This window comes from Triticum aestivum, chromosome 1B, assembly GCF_018294505.1.
Source record: "Triticum aestivum cultivar Chinese Spring chromosome 1B, IWGSC CS RefSeq v2.1, whole genome shotgun sequence".
Classification (NCBI taxonomy): domain Eukaryota; kingdom Viridiplantae; phylum Streptophyta; class Magnoliopsida; order Poales; family Poaceae; genus Triticum; species Triticum aestivum.
In genome coordinates, this window is record NC_057795.1 from 239,771,141 (window position 1) to 239,796,360 (window position 25,220).

Sequence of the window (25,220 nt, forward strand, 5' to 3'; positions counted from 1 at the left end):
TTCTGACGGAAAAACAACATGATGGGTCTCACGGTAATCCAAATTACTCTTCAACGGTTGCGAATTTAAAAAACATTCAACATGACTAAGTTTTGTATTTTCGATATCTATCCAACCGTATATTATTTGCCTCATTTCGACAAAGTTTAAAAAAATCGCGTTCAAAATCAAATTTGACCGTATTCGAATTTGTTTTTAAATCGTAAGGAATTAGAAAAACATTTCAATATGAAAAAGTTGTGCATTTTCCATAGCTTTCCAACGCCCTATCATTTGCATCAATCCGACAAACCGTTTGCAATAAATCGCGAAAATATGTTTCGCCCAGAATTTCATCGTTTTCCAAATTACTTTTAAATCGTATAGAATTAGAAAAAACATTAGATATATGGAAGATGCGGATTTTCACCAGCTTTCTAACGCCATCTTATTTTCTCAATTCCGACAAACCATTTGAAAATTGAGTCCAAAATATGATTCACGTTTTTGGTTTTAAAAAAAAACGGTTTTTTCAAAACTGCTCTCAAACCATAATGATTTTGCAAAAACGTTCAATATGCTTGAAATATAGTTGTCAAGAGCTTTCCAATGATATATTACACGCCCCATTCCGACAAAAAAATTGTAAAAAAATTTGAACTAAAGAAAACGATCTGTTAAACAGAACCGAAAGTATTAGTTCAACCGCTCAAAAATCATCAGTACAACCGCCTGGAACCGTCAGCTAAAGTAGGGTAACAGAATAATATTCTGTTACGCGTAACAAAATAGCCCAGATGTATATATATATATATATATATATATATATATATATATATATATATATATATATATATTGTAATATGATTTCTTATGCTCAAGTAACTATCTATTCACAATGTCAAGTATAAATCAGAAACTTCATTGGGAACTAACAAACTATAATCTCGGTCATTGAAGCAATTTCAATTTATCATAACATCGGAAAGAGTCAATATAAGAGATTTTCAGCAAGTCCACATACTCAACTATCATTAGTCTCTCACAATTGCTGACACTCATGCAATACTTATGGTTAGGGAGTTTTAATCGGACACAGAGAAAGATAGGGGCTTATAGTGTTGCCTCCCAACGTCATACCTCAAGGGTAATGTCAACAATAATAGTTCATGCTAACTTACATCCAATTGGATATATAGATCAGGATCTTTCCAACATGAGGTGCTTGCCAAAGAATAAAATGAAAAAGGGAAAGGTGAGGATCACCTTGACTCATGCATAATGTAAAAGACATAAAGTAAAAGATAGGCCTTCGGAGAGGGAAGCAGAGGTTGTCATGTGCTTTTAGGGTTGGATGCACGAAATCTGAATGCAAAAGAACGTAACTTTATATTGCCACTTGTGATATGAACCTTTATTATGCAGTCCGTCGTTTTTATTACTTCCATATCACAAGATCGTATAAATCTTATTTTCTCCGCACTAATAAGTCATACATATTTAGAAAGCAATTTTTATTGCTTGCAACATGAAAACTTACTTGAAGGATCTTACTCAATCCATAGGTAGGTATGGTGGACTCTCATGGCAAAACTGGGTTTAAGATATTTAGAAGCACAAGTAGTATCTTTACTTGGTGCAAGGAATTTGGCTAGCATGAGGGGGAAAGGCAAGCTCAACGTGTTTGAATGATCCATGACAATATACTTTAACTAAGATGTGAGAAAACATAACCCATTACGTTGTCTTCCTTGTCCAACATCAACTCTTTAGCATGTCATACTTTAATGAGTGCACACAATCATAAAAGATGTCCAAGATAGTATATTTATATGTGAAAACCTCTCTTTCTTTATTACTTCCTATTAATTGCAACGGTGACCAAAACTCTGTTTGCCAACTCTCAACAACTTTTATGTATCATACTCTTTATGTGTGAAGTCATTACTATCCATAAGATCAATATGAACTCTTTTATTTCTTTTTATTCTTTTATGCACTTAAGATCATAGCCAGATAGCAAATCCCTCCATGACAATATACTTTAACACTAATCTTTATTATATATAGCTCACGGACTCGATTACATAGAGGGATCACAAAGCAAAACTCAAAACTAATTCATACCAAAACTTTATTCTACTAGATCAAGATATTACCAAAAGGATCGAACTAAGTAAAACGGAAAAGATAGGAGTGTGATGGTGATACGATACCGGGGCACCTCCCCCAAGCTTGGCAGTTGCCAAGGGGAGTGCCCATATCCAATGGATTATGTCCTCGGAGGTGATGAAGGTGGTGATGATGATGGTGGATAATCGCGCATCGAGCGTAAAAGCTCCTCCAATTTGCGGATAATGCCCTTGAGTGCGACGATATGATCCTTCAACAAAATATTTTCCTGTGTGAGATACTTGTTTTGTATGTGAGCTAACTCAATCATCTTAAAAGCTTCAATCTCAGTTGGGGTAAAGAGGTTAGGAAGAGGTTGGATGTTTTCTTCTTCTGCCACCAGAGCTTGATCCTCCATGGCCTTCTTGATCCCTTCATCCTTGTTGATCTCCTCAGGTTCATCTCTCTTCAGCTCTATCTTCAATTGTCAAGCATCCTTGTCTTCATTATTGGAGGAGGGTGCCATCATGATGCTCTAGATCTGTCAGGAAAATAGCTCGAAACAAAGACAGAGGATTTTTGCGTGATACGGTGGTCAAAACCTTTGGAAGATTATATAATGAATTTTTATCGACCAAAAAAAGTATCATGCAAGAAAACGGAGTCCGGAGAGCACACGAGGTGCCCACGAGGCAGGGGGCGCGCCCAGTAGGGTAGGGCACGCCCTCCACCCTACTGGACGCCTCGTGTCCTTCCCAGACTACTTCTTATTTTCCTATTTTCTTAAATATTCCAAAACAGAGAAAAAAATGCTATTAGAACTGTTTTGGAGTCGGTTTACTTACTGTACCACATACCTATTCCTTTTCGGAGTCTGAAACGTTTTGGAAAGTGTCCCTTATGTATTCCGCCGGGGTTACAGTTTCAATAATATTAATTTCAACATTTATAGGATTACCTGAGATGTAATGTTTGATTCTTTGACTGTTTACCACCTTCCGATATGTGCCTTCGAAGTTGTTGATTTTTATGGCACCGGAACGATAGACCTCCTCGATAACGTAAGGGCCTTCCCATTTAGGGAGAAGTTTTCCTGCAAAAAATCTTAAACGAGAGTTGAATAGCAATACATAATCACCTATATTAAAGTCACGCTTTTGTATCCTTTTGTCATGCCATCTTTTAACTTTTTATTTAAACAGTTTGGCATTCTCATATGCTTGGTTTCTCCATTCGTCAAGTGAGCTAATGTCAAATAACCTCTTCTCACCGAAAAGTTTGAAATCATAATTGAGCTCTTTAGTAGCCCAATATGCCTTATGTTCAAGTTTGAGAGGAAAGTGACATGCTTTCCATAAACCATTTTATATGGAGACATACCCGTAGGATTCTTATATGCAGTTCTATAGGCCCATAATGCATCATCAAGTTTCTTGGACCAATTCTTTCTAGATCTATTAACAGTTTTTTACAAAATTAATTTGAGCTCTCTATTACTCACTCTACCTGACCACTAGACTGTAGGTGACATGGAGATGCAATTCTATGATTAACATCATACTTAGCAAGCATTTTATGAAAAGCACCATGAATAAAGTGTGAACCGCCATCAGTCATGAGATATCTAGGGATTCCAAACCTTGGAAAAATAACTTCTTTAAGCATCTTAATAGACGTGTTATGATCAGCACTACTAGTTGGAATAGCTTCTACTCTTAGTAACGTAATCAACATCAACTAAAATATGTGTATATCCATTAGAGGCAGGAAAAGGTCCCATATAATCAAAGCCCCAAACATCAAATGGTTCAATAACAAGAGAATAGTTCATAGGCATTTCTTGACATCTACTAATATTACCAATTCTTTAACATTCTTCACAAGACAAAACAAACTTACGGGCATCTTTGAAGAGAGTAGGCTAATAAAAACCGGATTGCAATACCTTATGTGCAGTTCTATCTCCAGCGTGGTGTCCTCCATATGCTTTGGAGTGACACTTGCGTAGGATCTGTTCCTGTTCATGCTTAGGTACACAACATCTTATAACACCATCTACTCCTTCTTTATAAATGTGTGGTTCATCCCAGAAGTAATGTCTTAAATCATAAAAGAACTTTTTCTTTTGCTGGTATGTGAAACTAGGTGGTAAAAATTTAGCAACAATGTAATTAGCATAATCAGCATACCATGGAGAAATACGAGAAGCATTTATGACAGCTAATTGTTCATCAGGAAACTATCATCAATAGGTAGTGGGTCATCAAGAACATTCTCTAACCTAGACAAGTTGTCTGCAACGGGGTTCTCAGCTCCCTTTCAATCAATAATATGCGAATCAAATTCTTGTAGCAAGAGAACCCATCTAATAAGTCTAGGTTTAGCATCTTTCTTTTCCATAAGATATTTAATAGCAGCATGATCAGTATTTCATGGTTACTTTAGAATCGACAATATAAGATCTGAACTTATCACAAGCAAATACAACTGCTAAGAATTCTTTTTCAGTAGTAGCATAATTTCTCTGGGTAGTGTCTAGAGTTTTACTAGCATATTGAATAACATTTAGTTTCTTATCAAATCTTTGTCCTAGAACAACACCTACAACATAATCGCTAGCATCACACATAATTTCAAAGGGTAAATTCCAAGCAGGTGGCTGAACAATAGGTGCAGAAATCAAAGCTTTCTTAAGTATTTCAAATGCTTCTACACAATCATCATCAAAAACAAAAGGAATATCTTTTTGCAATAGATTAGTCAGAGGCCTAGAGATTTTAGAAAAGTCCTTAATGAACCTCCTATAAAAACCGGCATGATCAAGGAAACTTCGTATACCTTTAATGTCCTTGGGACATGGCATCTTTTCAATAGCATCAACTTTAGATTTATCAATTTCAATACCTCTTTCAGAAATTTTATGCCCCATGACAATGCCTTCATTAACCATAAAGTGGCACTTTTCCCAATTCAAAACAAGACTAGTATCTTCGCATCTCTGCAAAACTCGATCAAGGTTGCTCAAGCAATCATTAAAGGAGGATCCATAAACGGAGAAATCATCCATGAATACCTCACAAATCTTTTCACAAAATTCATAGAATATAGCTATCATGCATCTTTGAAAGGTAGCTGGTGCATTACATAAACCAAAAGTCATATGTATATAAGCAAAAGTACCGAAAGGGCAAGTAAAAGTAGTCTTTGCTTGATCGTCCACTGACACATGTATTTGAGAGAAACCAGAATAACCATCTAAAAAGCAAAAATGTGTATGTTTGGATAGTCTTTCTAGCATTTCATCAATAAAAGGTAAAGGGTAATGATCTTTCTTAGTAGCTTTATTTAATTTATGGAAATCAATTACCATCCTATAACCTGTAATAATTCTTTGCGGGATTAATTCATCTTTATCATTAGGAACGATAGTAATACCTCCCTTCTTAGGGACACAATGGACAGGACTTACCCACTGACTATCAGCAACGGGATAAATTGCACCTGCCTCGAGGAGCTTTAGTATTTCTTTTCTTACCACTTCTTTCATCTTAGGATTTAACCATCGTTGATGATCTCTAACTGGTTTGGCGTCTTCTTCCAATTTTATTTTGTGTTGGCACAAGGTGGGACTAATACCCTTAAGATCATCAAGAGTATATCCAATAGCAGCATGGTGCTTCTTCAGAGTTTTCAATAATCTTTGATCTTCCTGCTCTGAAAGGTTAGCACTAATAATAACAGGATATATCTTCTTTTCATCAAGATAAGCATATTTAAGAGTATCAGGTAAAGGTTTAAGCTCAAACACGGGATCACCCTTGGGTGGAGGAGGATCCCCTAGGATTTCAACAGGTAAGTTGTGTTTCAAAATAGGACCTTGTTTAAAGAATACTTCATCTATTTCCCTTCTTTCATTCATAAACCTATCATTTTCATGGTCTAGCAAATATTGTTCTAACGGATCAGTAGGAGGCACGGCAATAGAAGCAAGACCAATAATTTCATCCTTACTAGGCAATTTTTTTATCATGGGGTTGTCTATGAAATTTAGCAAAATTAAAACTCATGAGACATATCAACTAAGCCAATTGTAACAACATCCTTTTCGCAATCAATCCTAGCATTAATAGTATTCAAGAAGGGTCTACCAAATATAATGGGACAAAAGTCATCTTGTGGGGAACCAAGAAAAATAAAATCAGTCGGGTATTTAACTTTCCCACACAATACTTCATCATCTCTAACAATCCCAATTGGTGAAATAGTATCCCTATTGGCAAGCTTAATTGTAACAACAATATCTACTATCTCAGAAGGTGCAATATCATGCATGATTTCTTTGTATAAGGAATGAGGTATTGCACTAGCACTAGCACCCATATCACATAAGCCATGATAATAATGATCTCCTATTTTAACAGAAATAACAGGCATGCCTACAACAGGTCTATGTATCTTATCATCGGGTCTAGCAATGTTAGCAGCCTGTTCACAAAAATAAATAACATGCCCATCAATATTATCAGCCAAGAGATCTTTAACCATAGCAATACTAGGTTCAACTTTAATTTTCTCAGGAGGTGTATATGTTCTAGTATTACTCTTACGAACCACAGTTGAAGCTTTAGCATGATCCTTTATCCTAACAGAGAAAGGTGGTTTCTCAACATAAGTAGTAGGAACAATAGGATCATTATAAGTGATAGTTTTTTCTTCAACTGTAACAGGTGCAACTAGTTTTACTTCAGTGGGAGGATTATATTTAAACCACTTCTCCTTAGGGAGATCAACATGAGTAGCAAATGATTCACAGAAAGAAGCTACTATCTCAGAGTCAAGTCCATATTTAGTCCTAAATCCACAAAAAGCATTGGTATTCATAAAAGATTTAACACAATCAAACTTAGGTGTCATACCTGACTCCTTACCATCGTCGGAATCCCAATCTTCAGAGTTGCGTTTAATTCTTTCCAATAAGTCCCACTTGAATTCAATAGTCTTCATCATATAAGAACCAGCACAAGAAGTATCGAGCATGGTGCGATCATTGAGAGAAAGTCGAGCATAAATTTTTTGAATAATCATTTCTCTTGAGAGCTGATGATTGGGGCATGAATATAACATGGACTTAAGCGTCCCCCAAGCTTGAGCGATGCTTTCTCCTTCGCGAGGCAAAAATTATATATATAATTACGATCGCGATGCACAATATGCATAGGATAAAACTTCTGGTGAAATTCCAATTTCAATAGTTTAGAGTCACAAGATCCCATATCATCACATAGCCTATATCATGTCAATGCATCTCCCTTCAAAGATAAAGGGAAGACCTTCTTCTTAACAACATCATTGGGCATACCTGCAAGCTTAAATAATCCACAAACTTCATCCACATAGATTAAATGTAAATCAGGATGCAATGTTCCATCTCCTGCAAAGGGATTAGCTAGCAGTTTCTCTACCATACCCAAAGGGATTTCAATGTAAACATTTTCAGTAGGTTCAGTAGGTTGAGGAGCAACTATTTGCTCTATGGTCGGGGTGAAGATACCCCGAACAAGCCCCTCAAAGGATTAATTTCTATAGTAACAAGTGACAGTAAATGTCAGCACACTATATAAATGTTTCCTTACCAAGTTCCACTCACCAAAGGCGCTTCACTCCCCGGCAACGGCGCCAGAAAAGAGTCTTGATGACCCACAAGTGTAGGGGATCTATCATAGTCCTTTCGATAAGTAAGAGTGTCAAACCCAACGAGGAGAAGAAGGAAATGACAAGCGGTTTTTAGTAAGGTATTCTCTGCAAGCACTGAAATTGTAGGTAACATATTGTTTTATGATAAGATAATTCGTAATGAGTAACAAACAATAAAAGTAAATAAGGTGAAGCAAGGTGCCCAATCCTTTTTGTAGCAAAGGACAAGCCTGGACAAATTCTTATATTGAGAAAAGCGCTCCCGAGGACACATGGGAATTATCGTCAAACTAGTTTTCATCACGCTCATATGATTCACGTTCGTTACTTTGATAATCTGATATGTGGGTGGACCGGTGCTTGGGTACTGCCCTTTCTGGACAAGCATCCCACTTATGATTAACCCCTATTGCAAGCATCCGCAACTACAAAAGAAGTATCAATGTAAACCTAACCATAGCATGAAACAAGTGGATCCAAATCAACCCCTTACGAAGCAACGCATAAACTAGGGTTTAAGCTTCCGTGACTCTAGCAACCCATCATCTACTTATTACTTCCCAATGCCTTCCTCTAGGCCCAAGTAATGGTGAAGTGTCATGTAGTCGACGTTCACTTAACACCACTAGAGGAAAGACAACATACATCTCATCAAAATATCGAACGAATACCAAATTCACATGACTACTAATAGCAAGACTTCACCCATGTCCTCAGGAACAAACGTAACTACTCACAAAGCATGTTCATGTTCATAATCAGAGGGGTATTATTATGAATTAAGGATCTGAACATATGATCTTCCACCAAATAAACCAACTAGCATCAACTACAAGGAGTAATCAACACTACTAGCAACCCACAGGTACGAATCTGAGGTGTTGGTACAAAGGTTGGATACAAGAGATGAACTAGGGTTTGAGAGGGGATGGTGGTGGTGAAGATGTTGATGGAGATTGACCCCCTCTCGATGAGAGGATTGTTGGTGATGACGATGGTGATGATTTCCCCCTCCCAGAGGGAAATTTCCCCGGCAGAATAGCTCCGCCGGAGCCCTAGATTGGTTCCGCCAAGGTTCCACCTCGTGGCGGTGCAGTTTCATCCCGTAAGCTTGCTTATGATTTTTTCTAGGGTGAAAGACTTCATATAGCAGAAGATGGGCATGGGACGGCTGCCAGGTGGCCCACGAGGCAGGGGGCGCACCCTGTAAGGGTGGGCGCGACCCCACCCTCGTGGACGGTGGCTGGCCCCCCTCGGGTATTTCTTCCGCTGAATAATTATCATTAATTGCAAAAATGACTTTCGTGGAGTTTCAAGACTTTTGGAGCTGTGCAGAATAGGTCTCCAATATTTGCTCCTTTTCCAGCCCATAATCCCAGCTGCCGGCATTCTCCCTCTTCATGTAAACCTTGTAAAATAAGAGAGAATATCTATAAGTATTGTGACATAACGTGTAATAACAGGCCATAATGCAATAAATATCAATATAAAAGCATGATGCAAAATGGACGTATCAGCTCTCTACATGACCCGTTGCAGAGGCCCATTTAAAATCATGAAAACTTTGAAAATATTTGCATTTGTTAATAACTATAGGTTTGAGCAATCATATAGGACATGAATTGTGACTATTTTTATTAAAAAAGAGACTTGCCTTTCAAAATATATACTTGAGCATTCATAATTTGTTATGTTATTTAGGAACCTGGAGGCATAAGTTTAAAAAAATCAAACAAAGAATTAAATGAAAATAGTTGCTTACTGTAATTATGCAAAAAATTAGAAAATTAGTCGGTCTAATAATTGAGCCTGCAATTAGAAAGTACAAATTGCTTACGTTAAAACAGAAGGTAAACATAAGTTACACATTAAAAAAGAAGGTGAACATACGTGACACAATAAAGCCTAGTTTGATGAACTCTATCCCACACTTTGTGGTGTTTAATGAATAAAGCTACCCCTCAAAAATAAGTGACACAATAAAATATACTTAATACATGATGAACATTTAGTACAGGAGAAAATCTTAGAAATAGTGGTCAATTACATCATATAATTTGGTTATGTACAAAATGAACTTTCCTCTTTTGTGTATATATCCTAAACACCACCCCCTTGCGATGCACTCTTTGTCCTTGGTTGTAGCTCTTTGTCCACAAATTTGGTTATTCCCCATCTAGCATGTCAGTTGTAGCCTTGCATCCAACTTGTCAGTTGCAGTCTCCTAAGCATAGGAACATCATTTTACGACCCAATGGAGAAAAGCCGAAACACTGACACAAGAATTAACCTGAGAAGGCCGTTCTTCAAGCTGACTACTAGTAGAAGATGATACATCTAACCAAAGTTGCCCGGAGATTTCTTATATATCCCTTGCTCTCTTCTGCAACAGATAGTTGGAATGGCATATAAGATAAGTGTGAGGTACTGCCAGAGGCTCACTCTCAAAACGACACAATTTTAAGCATGTGTATGTAATGATATAGTGGAGTTTTTAATTAAGAAGTAACCTGAATAAGTTATTGTATATTTCTTCTATGGACTATTGTTTATCTTCTATATCCATTGCTCTTTGCTGTCACGATTAGAATGGCAAACAAAATAATTCTTAGGCATTGATATTACTTACTTGCTTGTTCGCACGCATAAAATGAAATGCAAAGAGGGCATAAAGGTAATATGTTATAGCATATATCTGTACTGTAAGTACCAAAAGAGTAGTATCTTTCCTGTTTTTCAACATAACAGTCTACTTATCTGATGCACTTGGGCTAACAGGAACATAAGAAAACACCAATGACTAATCATTTGGAAGTCAGCAGGGCTGAGTCCTACACATAGCCAGTCAAGTCCTCTTGCCAAAATGGAAAGTTTCTTAAAAATGCGGAAACATCCATAAGATTGCATCTCTCTTGGTCTGTTTTATTCTAGAGCCTTACTAACCAAATAAATATCAAAAAATTTAAGTAAATTCTATGCCTAGAAACCAAATAAGAACTACACTGAAGATATTTATGAATTACTACAACTATTTAGACTATTTTAGACTACTTTAGTATCAGACTGTAATCAAGAATAATGAATCTAGGTGATCAGATATTTTATTTGACCAATAAAATAAATAAGGACAGGCAGGTAATGGATTTGACCAACAAAACCAAATACTTCCAGATCTGTACGAACTTCTAAAGAATTGATCAAATCTTAAAAGTTAGAAAGGCAAAGTAGATACAGTAATGATCTGTTACAGGAATAAGCAAGCATGTCCACTGACCATACGTAGTAGCTGATTAGCGATGATGCACATAATGCGAACCTTTGTTTCCATGACTATCAGGATAAAGGTCTACTTTTCTACAAGGATAAACATGGAAGTGGAGTGATCAAGCACACTGAATAGAGATTTCATGACTTAAAAATAATAAACAGAATAATGAAATAAGTGTTTTGAAACATAGAATTTTGTAGCTGCAAATTTTGAAGCTGCACAAAAGATGCAGCTAAAGAGGAGGATGTAATAACCTGGATTTTGGCCGTTTTCTTTTTCTTTTGATTTATTTGGTTTTTGCTCTGTTTTTCTTTTTGGAGTGGTTCTGTGGCCTTGCCACCTGGGAAATCATCCTCATTCCCCCTCCCAAGTGGCTCATCATTCTCAAAACCTTGCCAAGATCATGTCACTTCACTCCTTGACCAAACCCTAAAACATTTTTCTAGGGAATATTCCTTTTCTATTAAAGGAATAGCCCTATCCGCCCTAGGTTGTGAAGCAACCTATATTTCTGTCCATCCAAAAATTCCCAATTAATTCTCATAATTACTTTGGGTCATATATAGCTCAAATATGCCCAAACATTTCCTTGGCCAGTTCAAAAATAATTCCCCAATATTCCTTTTTCTATTCTGTCCTGAATGGCACTTTGTGAAGGAAGTGTCATTTATATTTTTCCTAGTGGCTCCCAACCTTTTTGGGTATACTTATATGTCCAAATAATTGCCTCATGCACAAGTTCAACTTTATTTGCCTAGCCAATCTTCCTCAGTGAATTTTCAAAGTTTCTGTCAGACAGAAGGCTTTGTGAAGGAAGTACTAGCTAGGAGTACCCAAATGAGTTGAACTTTTTCACACTCCTTAATGTGCTCATATTAAACCCCTCCACCAATTTGCAGCCCCATCGAATTATCTTTGTGAGAACAGGAGCAAATCTTTGATTCTGGCAATATTTTTAGGTTGTGATGCAAGTGCATTTTATATCGCTTCAAAAATCCTGATAAATTACCAGATCATTCTTATACCCATGAAACATCTCTCCACCCAATTTGGCATCATTTCATTGATCCATTTGATCACCAGAATTATTCCATGTTTCTGGACAAAAATGATGTTTGGGAAGCCAGTATCATTTTGGTGAACCCATTTGGTATGAGCTTTTGACAGTGTCTTTATATGTTCATATAATGAGGATTTGCCAAGTTGCATCCCATTCCATAACTCTAGGTGAGTGCATCATCCAAATTTAGTTTCTGACCAGATTTGGCAGTTGCAAAGCAACTATATTAAATCTTGGTTCAAATCCCCTCAAAACCCCCAGGATCTTAGTCCTTCCTACGTTAATCATCCTAGACAACTCCATTGACCCCAATCAAGTTCCTGTTAATCAGCAGTGCTCTGCCAAGTTTGATGCAGTAAACTTCAGAGCTTAGTTACCATTTAACCATAGCACCCCAGATCAAGACAATGCATCACAAATGCTCCACCCTGGAAGGACTAGCTCCCAGACATAGCTTGCCATCCTCTACAGCCCTCCCCATGCCATGTCGTGTGGTGACCACGCAGCTGGAATGCACATTTACTCGCTCTATGCGCTGTGGCGTGACCAGAGCACCGTTTGTGCTTTGGCAGCACTCCTCCTCGTCATCTTAGAGCTTGTGAGATTTTCTAGTGGCTGCATCTCATCGTCGCCGTTCCCATGGACCCCTCTCCCCCTCTAGCAGCTTCCTCACCGACGCAAACCGCGGCGCGCCCACAGATGTACAGTGGCGTTTTGGCTCTGTTTGTCACCGTCGTCATCCTTCCCCTGCTCCGCTGGCCTTCTTCTCCCCGTTAGACACTCCACTGTTATCCCTCCGTCGTCTACCTCCGAGCTCGCGAGCATGGGCACGCATCTGGGGTGGTGCCAGCTTGACCCCCTCCTCCTCCGCCTATTGACGACCTCCCCGAGCACTCCGAGCCTCCAGTAGTCCTCCCTCACTCCCAGTAGCACCCCGTCCTCTCAAACAAGCTCGAGGAGCTCTCTTGGCCTCCAATGGCCGCCTCGGCCGCCGCCTCGGCCCACTTCGATTCAGGCGAACCGCGCCCCATCTCCACCTCCTACCTCAGCTAGCTAGAACCCTATCCAGTCATCTCCAAGTCTCCCTGGAGCTCATCCTCTCCTCTAAGTCGCTGGAGTGTCGTGCTCGTCTTCGGCTGAATCCGCCGTCCGCCATGGTCCATGGTGCCCTCGCTCCCGCCCTCTTCGAGGCCCATTTAGTGTGGGGATGGACGTGCCTCCATCTCCTGATCATTTTGGTGGGTCGGGCGCCGCCAGCAATGGCCGGAGTCGGCAGGACGAGCTCCCGCGCCGGCGACCTCCACTTGGACCACCGGCGAACGCGGGCAAGACGAAGACGACGTTGGCCACATCCCTGGGCCTCGCCTGTCGGCCTCTCTGCGCTGACCGGGGCGGCCCGCCGATGTGGTTAAGTGATGGGCCCTACCTTGCGGGACCCGCACGTCAGCGACCCCAAGCCGTGGCCCCACCCCTACTGACGTGGATAAGTGGACATGGCTTCTGCCTGTGTACGCTTTCATCCACTGAAAGAGTATTTCCTCGGGAGCGCATTCTGTTTTTCCTGTTAAGGGCCTGTTTGTGATGATTTTGTTACAAATGGGTCCCTGGCAGAAAAACAACTATATCTTTTAAACCGTAGCTCAAAATCAGGTGATTCCAAAGCCCACTTGTTTGTTTCGTCGAGCCTGTTCTAATGGGATCATTTTCACCATGTTTTTGCATTCTGAAAATGACCACTTTGCCCCTGCACTTAATCAGCCCCCTTCGAGAGAGAGCGATTTCCTGTGATTCTTTCCGCGAGCTTCTCACACTTTCTCCCGGTGATTTCTTCCACCCCAGGCAAGCCACACCCTCCATTTGCATCACTATAATGCAGTGACATGGTTTAATCTATTTGAACTTGTTTAAAGTATTGCTATAGCTACATGACTCTGTGCATGGCATTTTCTCGGAGTATTATTTTGATCTTGCTGTTGCCATGCTATTGTTTCAATTACTAGGAGTTATGCTTGCAGTTGATGAGTATCATGTTGTCATTGGAGTATTAGTGGTTGGTATTATGGTTATTTCCATGATGGTATCTGAGTATTACTTTAGATATCATGCTGCCTTTGGATTATTAGTGGTTAGTATGATTATTTTCATGACGCTAGTTGATGTTCTGTTACTTGGAGTATTATTTTCGGAGATGATGTTTGCATGTGGATCTTAGCCGAATAGCGTTATTCTTGTTATTGGAGTAGTAGGATTATTGTTTTCGGATCATCATGACAGTAGTGTTGTGCTACCCTTGGAGTATTTTGAGATGATGATATTATGCTTGGATTATTTGTTGGATATTGCTATGACTTGGATTATAGTTTGATAGTTAATATCGGAGTATCCGTTATCACAGTTATATTTTTGGGTCTAAATTCCGTCATTAAGTTGGTCAGGTTCCACCGAACCGGGCTTTTTCCAGTGCAACCACATTTGCCTTTTATGGGAAGGCCCTAATGCGGTCTATTGTCGTGTCGCTCGCCGATGCCTCCAATGAGGGAAGGTTATGGGCGTGCGGTACCCTGGCCCGGTAAGCAGACACAACCTTGTGTGCACGTAGTATGTATTGAGATCTCTTGTCCCTGTTTGGGACCGTTTGGTTTTGCCACGATGTGGCCATTTTGCCATGACGGTGGGCGTTGGTGTCTGGGGGTAGACACGGGGCCACCCATGACTTAGCCCAGTGGGGAGTGAGTCGGAGTGGCCGGGAGAGTGTCATGACAGTAGATCGGTTTTGTCGGAACGCTGTTGGTCCACCCCGAATGGGAGTGTGAGACCATGGGTTCTGTGGTGTGGGTACAGTGCGCTACGTCTGCAGAGTGTGTGTGTTTAATCTATCGATAGCCGCGTCCTCGGTCATGGGCATAAGTTCATACTAGGTCACACCATTCGATCAACACTCACATGACGGAATGACTTATAGGTGATGTATATGTTGATACTGTGAGCTGTAACAGTTTGGCAGGATGATGATGATGTTGGGATGATCTTGAGAAGGATCATTCAGTTTGTGATGTGGTCACGAGGTGATCATGTGGATGTTCTGTTTGTGATCTGTGTATGATCACCGTTCGGTTACGAGGTAACCCATTGAACCTGGTGTGGTTTCGGTTGTGATCTGTGTATGATCACCATTCGGTTATGAGGTAAGCCATTGAACCCGGTGTGGTTCCATTTGTGATCTGTGTGTGATCACTGTTTTGTTTTGATCACGAGGTGATCGAGATGGTATATTGCTAGGCCGGTTAGCCAAGTGTGAGATGGTTCATGTGGTACTTGAGTTCTGAGATAATGGCTTATCAGTATTCTAGTAGTTCATATCGTGATTATTAGTTGCTTCATCATGGTAGCTGTTAATTTAATTAACCTGCTTAATGCTATGTTATTGTCTTGCCTTGATGCTTTTGGTTGATGTGAGCTTGCAAGTACATTCAATGTATTAACCTAGCGTGTCATTCCAGATTGCAGGTGATGCTATGATTGCTTGATTGCTTGTTGTGGTTTCCGTTCATGCGAGCTAGATCGTGTCCCAGCCAGAGTCCATGCAGAGTGGAGTTCACTGCGTTCATCGTTGTTCCGCTGCTAGAAGATTTCCGCTGCTATGAGTTGTTCCGCTGCTAGCATAGAGCAAGTGTAGTATCGCAGGCGTAGTGTTGCCATGCTGATGTGCTTCTTTGTAACATCAGACCTGTGTATTTATCCTTTGTAATAAGAGCTGATTTATTCTATGTCAAGCAGTGTCGTATTACAGAGACTTCTCCTCAATCTCTGTGCTGGAATACGGGGCATTCCGGTTTCTGTGAGCCGGGGTGCCACTTGCTTGGTATCAGAGCAGGTTTGGCTGTAGGACGCACTAGTCAGCGCGAGCGGTAGAAACCGGTAGAAATCGGTAGTATAGAGTCTTGCTTGATGATTGCATTTGGTTGTTGCATTTGTTTGTTGCATAGCATGCATGTAGCCTTATTATTTGTTACTAACGGTTTATCTGGTGAGTGTAGCTAGCATCGGTTCGGATCCACTATAGCTCAGCCTCTACATTTCTCCAGTTACTTTTTCTTTCGGTGTTTGGTGTCATTTTAGTCCCAGCAAAGTGATGCCAAGTGATCCCAACACTGTTTGCAAAAATGGTGCTCAGGTATCGCGCCGATGTCTTTCTTTCAGTCCCGTCTATCATTTCGGTGATGGACATGCTTCTATCCCGAATAGCTCTTTCATTTTGTTGTGTTGACAACCCTTAATGATCTTAGTTATCAAGAAAGGGCAATGTCAGCAGCCTCAGTTTTTCCCCACTATCCTATTTCTTGGACGAGTACGGATCTTGTTCCATCCGCTTGATAATAATGTGGTTGTGACCTTCATGTCCCACTACATGATTACTGAGTGCGTCCTCACCGCCGAGCTAGTCCAGGTTGCTATCTGGCTAAGCTAGCACTTGGTGTAGTGATGTTGACACCAATTCTTCCACACATTTATTCATCCTCGTGCACATCATCACAGCATGCTAGATCGTAGAACCGAAGATCCCACAAGATTTGTGTGCTTAGGAAGGCATGCATATTGTGTGACTAGTAGTAATATGTGACATTGATTGTGTGTGAATTGATTGTTGTTGTGTGCTTTTGTTTAGTTGAGTTTTCTTTTGCTAGTTTCTTTTTGGGCCCCAATGTTACATTATTTTTTCCCCTATAAAGAGTTGCTCATCCACCGACACCGGACTTGAAGAAGTAATAAGGATTTCAAATATTTGGAAGAAGCTCAGCTAAACATTATGGACTGCCCAGTCAATTGCATTATAGCATTAATATCTGCTCAGAATACCAATGCTATCTTGGATTGATTATCAGCATCAAGTCCCCATCAGTACCAAATCCTCACAGTAGTAATGATCAAGTCAGCCGCAAGACAAGTCAGGTATATTTTTAGATAGAGGTATCGATCATATACAAAGTTTTGGCTCAGCAATGCATGATGCTTGAAATATGTTATCATCTGAAATAAAGTTAGAATGTGATATGATCAAGAAAGACAGTCAAACTATTTGTCTCATACAAATAATCAGCCTCAGAATATTATGGGCGTGTGGTTGGATTTCAGTCTGCATATCCGTATGAAGTTTTGGATATAAGGAACTCAGTCTTCTTCCACACGCTATCGGAAGAAATTTATGATGCAAGGCTCCTCAATTTTCCTTAGCATGATATGTGAACAATTCCCGGCCCATGATACCCGGTCTTTCTCAGCAAGATACCTCGGTAAAAGCTTCTGACAGACGGAAATGAATTTTTCTCAACAAGCAAACCCGAGGAGAAGCTTCTCAAGTACGAAACTCAGGCTTCTCCAGCACAATAATCAGACCAAGCTTCGTGAGTAAGCTATAGAGCCTTCTTCTACACGATACCCAAACAAAAGATTTGAGCCGAAGTTAACAAGTCTTCCTCAGCATGCTAATCGGATGGCTTCTCTCGTAAGCCATTCAATCTGCGTTAGTACCATACTATTACACCGTCTCCAGAGCTTATCTGATGAGTTGCCAATGTATGGCAGTACTGCTCAAGAATCAAACCCGCAACATTTTGTCGGAAGCACAAATCAGTCAGGACATGTGTCTTCTTCAGAAATCCAGTGTTCGGTGGCATATCCTTCTTATATATGGTGAGCATGTATCCCTAGTCATATCAGACACTCATACGAGATACGGCAAGGATCCAGCAGATATACCTAAGGACAGTAAGGACCCCACAACCTCCCAAGACAGGCAAAGGAAAATAAGCAGAGATACATCTCATGAGTTACAAGGATCAACAATATCTGGAAATGACAACACAAAATCAACAATCTTGGCAATGGCCATCAAGGTCATTATTCCCCCAACTGACAAGGAGATATTATGAAACCTAGTCACCTTGTTGTATGATTAGCCTTAGCAACGAGCTCCGTACAGCTACAAACCCCGGGTATATGTCATATGTGTGCGGACCCGGGTCAGAAAACAAGCACAATGACTAATGTCAAAAATATTGCACTAATCGCATCCATGGTCATACAAAGAATCAAGGACATGGTGTTTGAGGGAGTCCTGGATTAAGGGGTCCTCGGTCAGCCGGACTATATATGTGGGTCGGACTGTGGGGCTATGAAGATACAAGACATAAGACTTCTTCCCGTGTCCGGATGGGAGTCTCCTTTGTGTGGATGGTGATACATCTCCAACGTATCTATAATTTTTGATTGTTCCATGCTATTATATTACCCGTTTTGGATGTTTATGAGCTTTACTCTACACTTTTGTATCATTTTCGGGACTAACCTACTAACCCGAGGCCCAGCCTAAATTGCTGTTTTTTTTGCTTATTTTAGTGTTTCGAAGGAAAGTAATATCAAACAGAGTCCAAACGGAATGAAACCTTCGGGAGCGATTGAGGGAGTCCTGGATTAGGGTGTACTCGGATAGCCGGACTATATACTTTGTCCAGACTGTTGGACTATGAAGATACAAGATTGAAGACTTTGTCCCATGTCCGGGTGGGACTCTCCTTTGCGTGGAAGGCAAGCTTGGCAATTCGGATATGTAGATCTCCTCCTCTGTAACCGACTTTGTGTAACCCTAGCCCCTCCGGTGTTTATATAAACTGGAGGGTTTAGTCCGTAGAACAAGAACAATCATAATCACAGGCTAGCTTCTAGGGTTTAGCCTCTACGATCTCGTGGTGGAACAACTCTTGTAATACTCATATCATCAAGATCAATCAAGCAGGAAGTAGGGTATTACCTCCATCGAGACGACCCTAACCTGGGTAAACATTGTGTCCCCCGCCTCCTGTTAGCATTATCCTTAGACGCATAGTTCGGGACCCCCTACCCGAGATCCGCCGGTTTTGACACCGACATTGGTGCTTTCATTGAGAGTTCCACTGTGTCTTCACGATAAGGCTTGATGGCTCCTTCAATCATCTGCAACGATGCGATCCAGGGTGAGGTTTTCCTCCCTGGACAGATCTCCGTATTCGGCGTGTTCGTACTACAGGCCAACTCGCTTGGCCATCTGGAGCAGATCGATAGCTACGCCCCTGGCCATCAGGTCAAGTTTGGAAGCTTGAGCTACACTTCTGACATCCGCGGAGACTTGATCTTCGATGGACTCAAGCCCATGACAGGCGCGCCGTACAGTCACGATGAGCATGACTTAGATCTTCCATCAGACGATATTCAGGAGAACGCACCTGTAGCTATCCTAGCCTTAGATCCGAAGTAGATCGCGCCATCCGAGGACGGTTGGAGAGACCCCGCCGCGGAGGCCGCACACTCATCTACGCTAGAGCCGAACACAAACTTCACCTCCAAAGAGATCTGTGTCATAGGACCCTTGGACTCGTCTCCGGCCATAGGTTCTGAACCACGCACATCCGTGCCTATCGAATCTGATTGCGCACCGATCATGGAGTTTACCTCCGCGGATATCTTTCAGCACTCACCCTTGGGCGACGTGCTAAATTCACTGAAATCCCTCTCCCTATCAGGAGACTCTTGGCCGAACTATGTCTGGCTTGAGTGGGAAGCGGACGATGAAGGAATTTGTTACCCACCAACCACCCACTTGATAGCCACTGTCGAAGACTTAACCGACATGCTTGATTTCGACTCCGAAGACATCGATGGTATGGATGACGATGCCGGAGAGGAACTGGAACCACCGCCCGCAGGGTGCTGGACAGCCACCTCATCATATGATATATATATATATATATATATATATATGGTGGACACCCCCAAAGAAAGCGATGGCGATGAGGCAATGGAGGATAATCCCCTTGAGAAGCAATCTAAGCACCGACCTCATCAGCGGCGCTCTAAGCCTCGCCATAGCAAAAATAGCGATACCGACACAAGAGACAATAACGCTCCGGATAATGCCGAGGATGAAAACAATTCCCCCCAGCCAGGCTTTGAGCAGGCCGAACGGTAGGATGGGCAAGCTAGCCCCAAGGAACAGGCAATGGATGGAGAATCGGAGGATGACAATTACATGCCCCTCTCCGAAGACGAGGTGAGCCTGCGCGACAAAAAATTCATCGTGCCTGAGGATCCCGTCGAGCAGGAGCGCTTCAAGCGTCGGCATATAGCCACTGCAAAAAGCCTAAAGAAAAAGCAGCAGCAGCTTCAAGCTGATCAAGATCTACTAATCGATAGATGGACTGAGGTCCTGGCAGCCGAGGAATATGGACTCGAGCGCCCAATCAAAAGTTACCCAAAGCGCAGGTTGCTACCTCAACTCGAAGAAGAGGCATTAAAGCCTACACTACCAGTGCAGGATGCGGCTGACCGACCACCTCGTGGCCGAGACAAAGCAGCGTATCAGCCCGAAGTCCAGCCCGCACCCCATCGCCAAACAAGAAAAAACACGAAGGACCGGGGCTCCACGCATGACCTGCAAGACAAATTGGAAAACAAAGCAGGACAGCCAAGATCGATCTACGGATCATGGGGGCGGGCCCCAATGCGGGACGATTACCATCACGCCAGATATACTAAAAACAAATCCGGCCGGGCCGAATACAACAGATCAGATTCATTTGAACTGCATCATGATGTAGCCCGTCATAGAGGTGCCGCACACCCCCTATGCTTCACTGATGAAGTAATGGATCATGAATGCCCGGAAGGGTTTAAATCCGTGAACATTGAATCATACGATGGTACAACAGACCCCGAGGTATGGGTTCAAGATTTCCTTCTCCACATTCACATGGCCCGCGGTGATGATCTACAAGCCATCAAGTACCTCCCACTAATACTTAAAGGACCAGCTCGACATTTGCTGAATAGCCTGCCGGCGAACTCTATTAGCAGTTGGGAGAACCTGGAAGACACATTCCTTGACAACTTCCAGGGCACTTATGTGTGACCACCGGATGTTGATGACTTAAGTCAGATAACCCAACAGCCCGGAGAGTCAGCTAGGAAATTCTGGACTTGGTTCCTAACTAAAGAGAACCAAATTGTCGACTGTCCGGATGCCGAAGCCCTAGAGGCCTTTAGGCATAACATCAGTGACGCGTGGCTCGCCCGACACCTCGGCTAAGAGAAGCCAAAGTCCATGGCAGCCCTCACTACACTCATGACCCACTTTTGTGCGGGCGAGGATAGCTGGCTGGCTCGCAGCAACATCACATCAAGAAATCCTAGCACCTCAGATACCAGAGATATCAACGGCAAGCCCCGGCGCAATAGACACAAGCGTCGCAACAATGGCGAAAACGCCGAAGACACGATAAGCAATGCCGGATTCAGTGGCTCTAAGTCCAGTCAGCAGAAAAAGCCATTCAAAAGAAACAATCCAGGCCCGTCTAGTCTGGACCGCGTACTCGATTACTCGTGTTAAATTCATGGCACGCCCAATAAACCAGCCAACCACACCAATAGAGAATGCTGGGTGTTCAAACAGGCCGACAAGTTGAATGCCGAAAACAAGGAAAAGGGGCTGCATAGCGATGACCACGATGAGCCCCGGCTGCCGAACACAGGAGGATAGAAGAAATTTCCTCCCCAAGTGAAAACGGTAAATATGATATACGCCACCCATATTCCCAAGCGGGAGCGGAAGCATGCACTGAGGGACGTCTACGCGATGGAGCCAGTCGCCCCAATGTTCAACCCATGGTCTTCTTGTCCGATCACTTTCGATCGTAGGGACCACCCCACCAGTATCCGTCATGGCGGTTCTGCCGCGTTGGTCCTTGACCCCATCATTGATGGATTCCACCTCACAAGAGTCCTTATGGATGGTGGCAGCAGCCTGAACCTGCTCTATCAGGATACAGTGCACAAAATGGACATCGATCCCTCAAGGTTCAAACCCACCAAAACCAACTTTAAAGGTGTCATACCAGGTGTAGAGGCCTATTGCACGGGCTCAATCACACTCGAAGTAGTCTTCGGATCTCCAGACAACTTCCGATGCGAGGAGTTAATCTTCTATATCGTCCCCTTCCACAGTGGCTATCACGCACTGCTTGGACGAACCGCATTCGCTAGATTCAATGTAGTGCCACACTATGCATACCTCAAGCTCAAGATGCGAGGACCTCGCGGGGTTATAACAGTCAATGGATACACAGAGCGCTCCCTCCGTACAGAGTAGCACACTGCGGCCCTCGCAGCAGAGGTACAGTGCATCCTTCTTAGGCAAACATCCAATTTGGCAATAAAGCCCCCGGACACCGCCAAGCGAGTCCGGAGTACTCTGCAACAGGATCGTCCGTCACATCTTGAGCTCGCCTAGCAATTCGGCCTCCGCCCTAGTCCTAGTCAAGCGGAGAAATCCATGCCGCGCGTACATAATTACGCACTTAAAATACCATGGGCATAGGTGGAGGCACAGCTATAATGCGGTCCAGAATGCGGCTCAACCACCCCAGGACCCGTATACCTTCACCATTTTCTTTCTTTCAGGACCCTATTTTCTGGAAGCTCTTTCCGATAGCCTGATTATCGGACCCATCACGGGACGGAAACACCAAGGAGGCAAGGAGCTTTGACGTACAAGGGTATCCCCAGGTGGTCTCTGATAACGATCGTTATACTTGTTTTACATACCCACACACAGCTTGCCCTTGGTTAGGACATGTCAAACAGTCCTATTTTGCTTATTGCACTACTTGTATACATACGCCTTGACGTATTATTCAAATAACAATGGAAAATAATGTACAATGTTAGCTTATTATTACATTTCTTTACCTTTTTCCTTGACTGATTATTTATCACAAATGGCACCCGTACATTCTGGTACGTTCAGTCCGCCAGGGGCTTCAGTGTACCCCATAACACGGCAAATAAAAGTCCGAACACTTTAGACAGTGTGGCACCCCAAACTTATAGCATTATATGCATCAGCTCCGAATCATATCTTGGGTCAATAGTTGGGTTTGCCCGGCTCCCATGTTTTTCTGCCTTACATTCCGCTACATCGGCTAAGGTGGCACATGGAGAACTACTGCGATTGTGTCCCGGTTCTTCCGGACAAGCACCTCAGTAGAGAAAGCCGAAAACTGACTGTCATGATGCGGTGAGAGCTGGTCGCTATTCGAGAGGTCTCAAATCCTTAAAGATTTTTTTCCGCTTTGGGCGAGGAATCAGCCTTGTCTGATTTAGGCGTGTATAGTGCACCAAGTTCGGCCTTCCGAATACCAGGGGCTACACCAAAATTGAAAATTATAGAATTCTATGGCTAAGTGAGAGTGAGAAAGTTGTATAGTCCGATTGCCTTGTGTTGGGGAACGTAGTAATTTCAAAAAAAAATCCTACGCACATGCAAGATCATGGTGATGCATAGCAACGAGAGGGGAGAGTGTTGTCCACGTACCCTCGTAGACTGAAAGAGGAAGTGTTAGAACAACGCGGTTGATGTAGTCGTATGTCTTCACGGCTCGACCGATCAAGCACCGAAACTACGACACCTCTGAGTTCTAGCACACGTTCAGCTCGATGACGATCCCCGGACTCCGATCCAGCAGGGTGTCGGGGAAGAGTTCCGTTAGCACGATGGTGTGGTGACGATTTTGATGTTCTACCGTCGCAGGGCTTCGCCTAAGCACCGCTACAATATTATCGAGGACTTTGGTGGAGGGGGGCACTGCACATGGCTAAGAGATCTTGTAGATCAATTGTTCTGTCTAGAGGTGCCCCCTTGCCCCCATATATAGAGGAGCCAAGGGGGAGGGGGCGGCCGGCCAAGGAGGGCGCGCCAACTGGGAGTCCTACTCCCACCGGGAGTAGGACTCCCTTGTTTCCTAGTTGGAGAAGGAGAAGGGCGGAAGGAGGAGGAAGAGGGGAAGGAAAGGGGGGGCGCCGCCCCCCTCTCCTTGTCCTATTCAGACTAGGGGGAGAGGGGGCGCGGCCAGCCTTTGCCTCCTCTCTTCCTCTCCACTAGGGCCCATGTAGGCCCATTAAGCCCCGGGGGGTTCCGGTAACCTCCCGGTACTCCGGTAAAATCCCGATTTCACCCGGAACACTTCCGATATCCAAATGTAGGCTTCCAATATATCAATCTTCATGTCTCGACCATTTCGAGACTCCTCGTCATGTCCGTAATCTCATTTGGGACTCCGAACAAACTTCAGTACATCAAAATTCATAAACTCATAATATAACTGTCATCGAAACCTTAAGCGTGCGAACCCTACGGCTTCGAGAATTATGTAGACATGACCTAGAACTATTTCCGGTCAATAACCAATAGCAGAACCTGGATGCTCATATTGGCTCCTAAATATTCTACGAAGATCTTTATCGGTCAAACCGCATAACAACATACGTTGTTCCCTTTGTCATCGGTATGTTACTTGCCCGAGATTCAATCGTCGGTATCCAATACCTAGTTCAATCTCGTTACCGGAAAGTCTCTTTACTCGTTATGTAATGCATCATTCCGTAACTAACTCATTAGCTACATTGCTTGCAAGGCTTATAGTGATGTGCATTACTGAGAGGGCCCAGAGATACGTCTCCGACAATCGGAGTGACAAAACCTAATCTCGAAATACGCCAACTCAACATGTACCTTTGGAGACACCTATAGAGCTCCTTTATAATCACCCAGTTACGTTGTGATGTTTGGTAGCACACAAAGTGTTCCTCTGGTGAACGGGAGTTGCAAAATCTCATAGTTGTAGGAACTTTGTATAAGTAATGAAGAAAGCAATAGCAACATACTAAATGATCAAGTGCTAAGCTAACAGAATGGGTCAAGTCAATCACGTCATTCTCCTAATGATGTGATCCCGTTAATCAAATGACAACACATGTCTATGGTTAGGAAACATAACCATCTTTGATTAATGAGCTAGTCAAGTAGAGGCATACTAGTAACGTTAAGTTTGTCTATGTATTCACAAATGTATTATGTTTCCGGTTAATACAATTCTAGCATGAATAATAAACATTTATCATGATATGAGGAAATAAATAATAACTTTATTATTGCCTCTAGGGCATATTTCCTTCACCTTGTTCGTTGCTTTAAACACCTCCTTAAAGGACCAAAAATTTGGATAAAGTGTGTTTAGATTT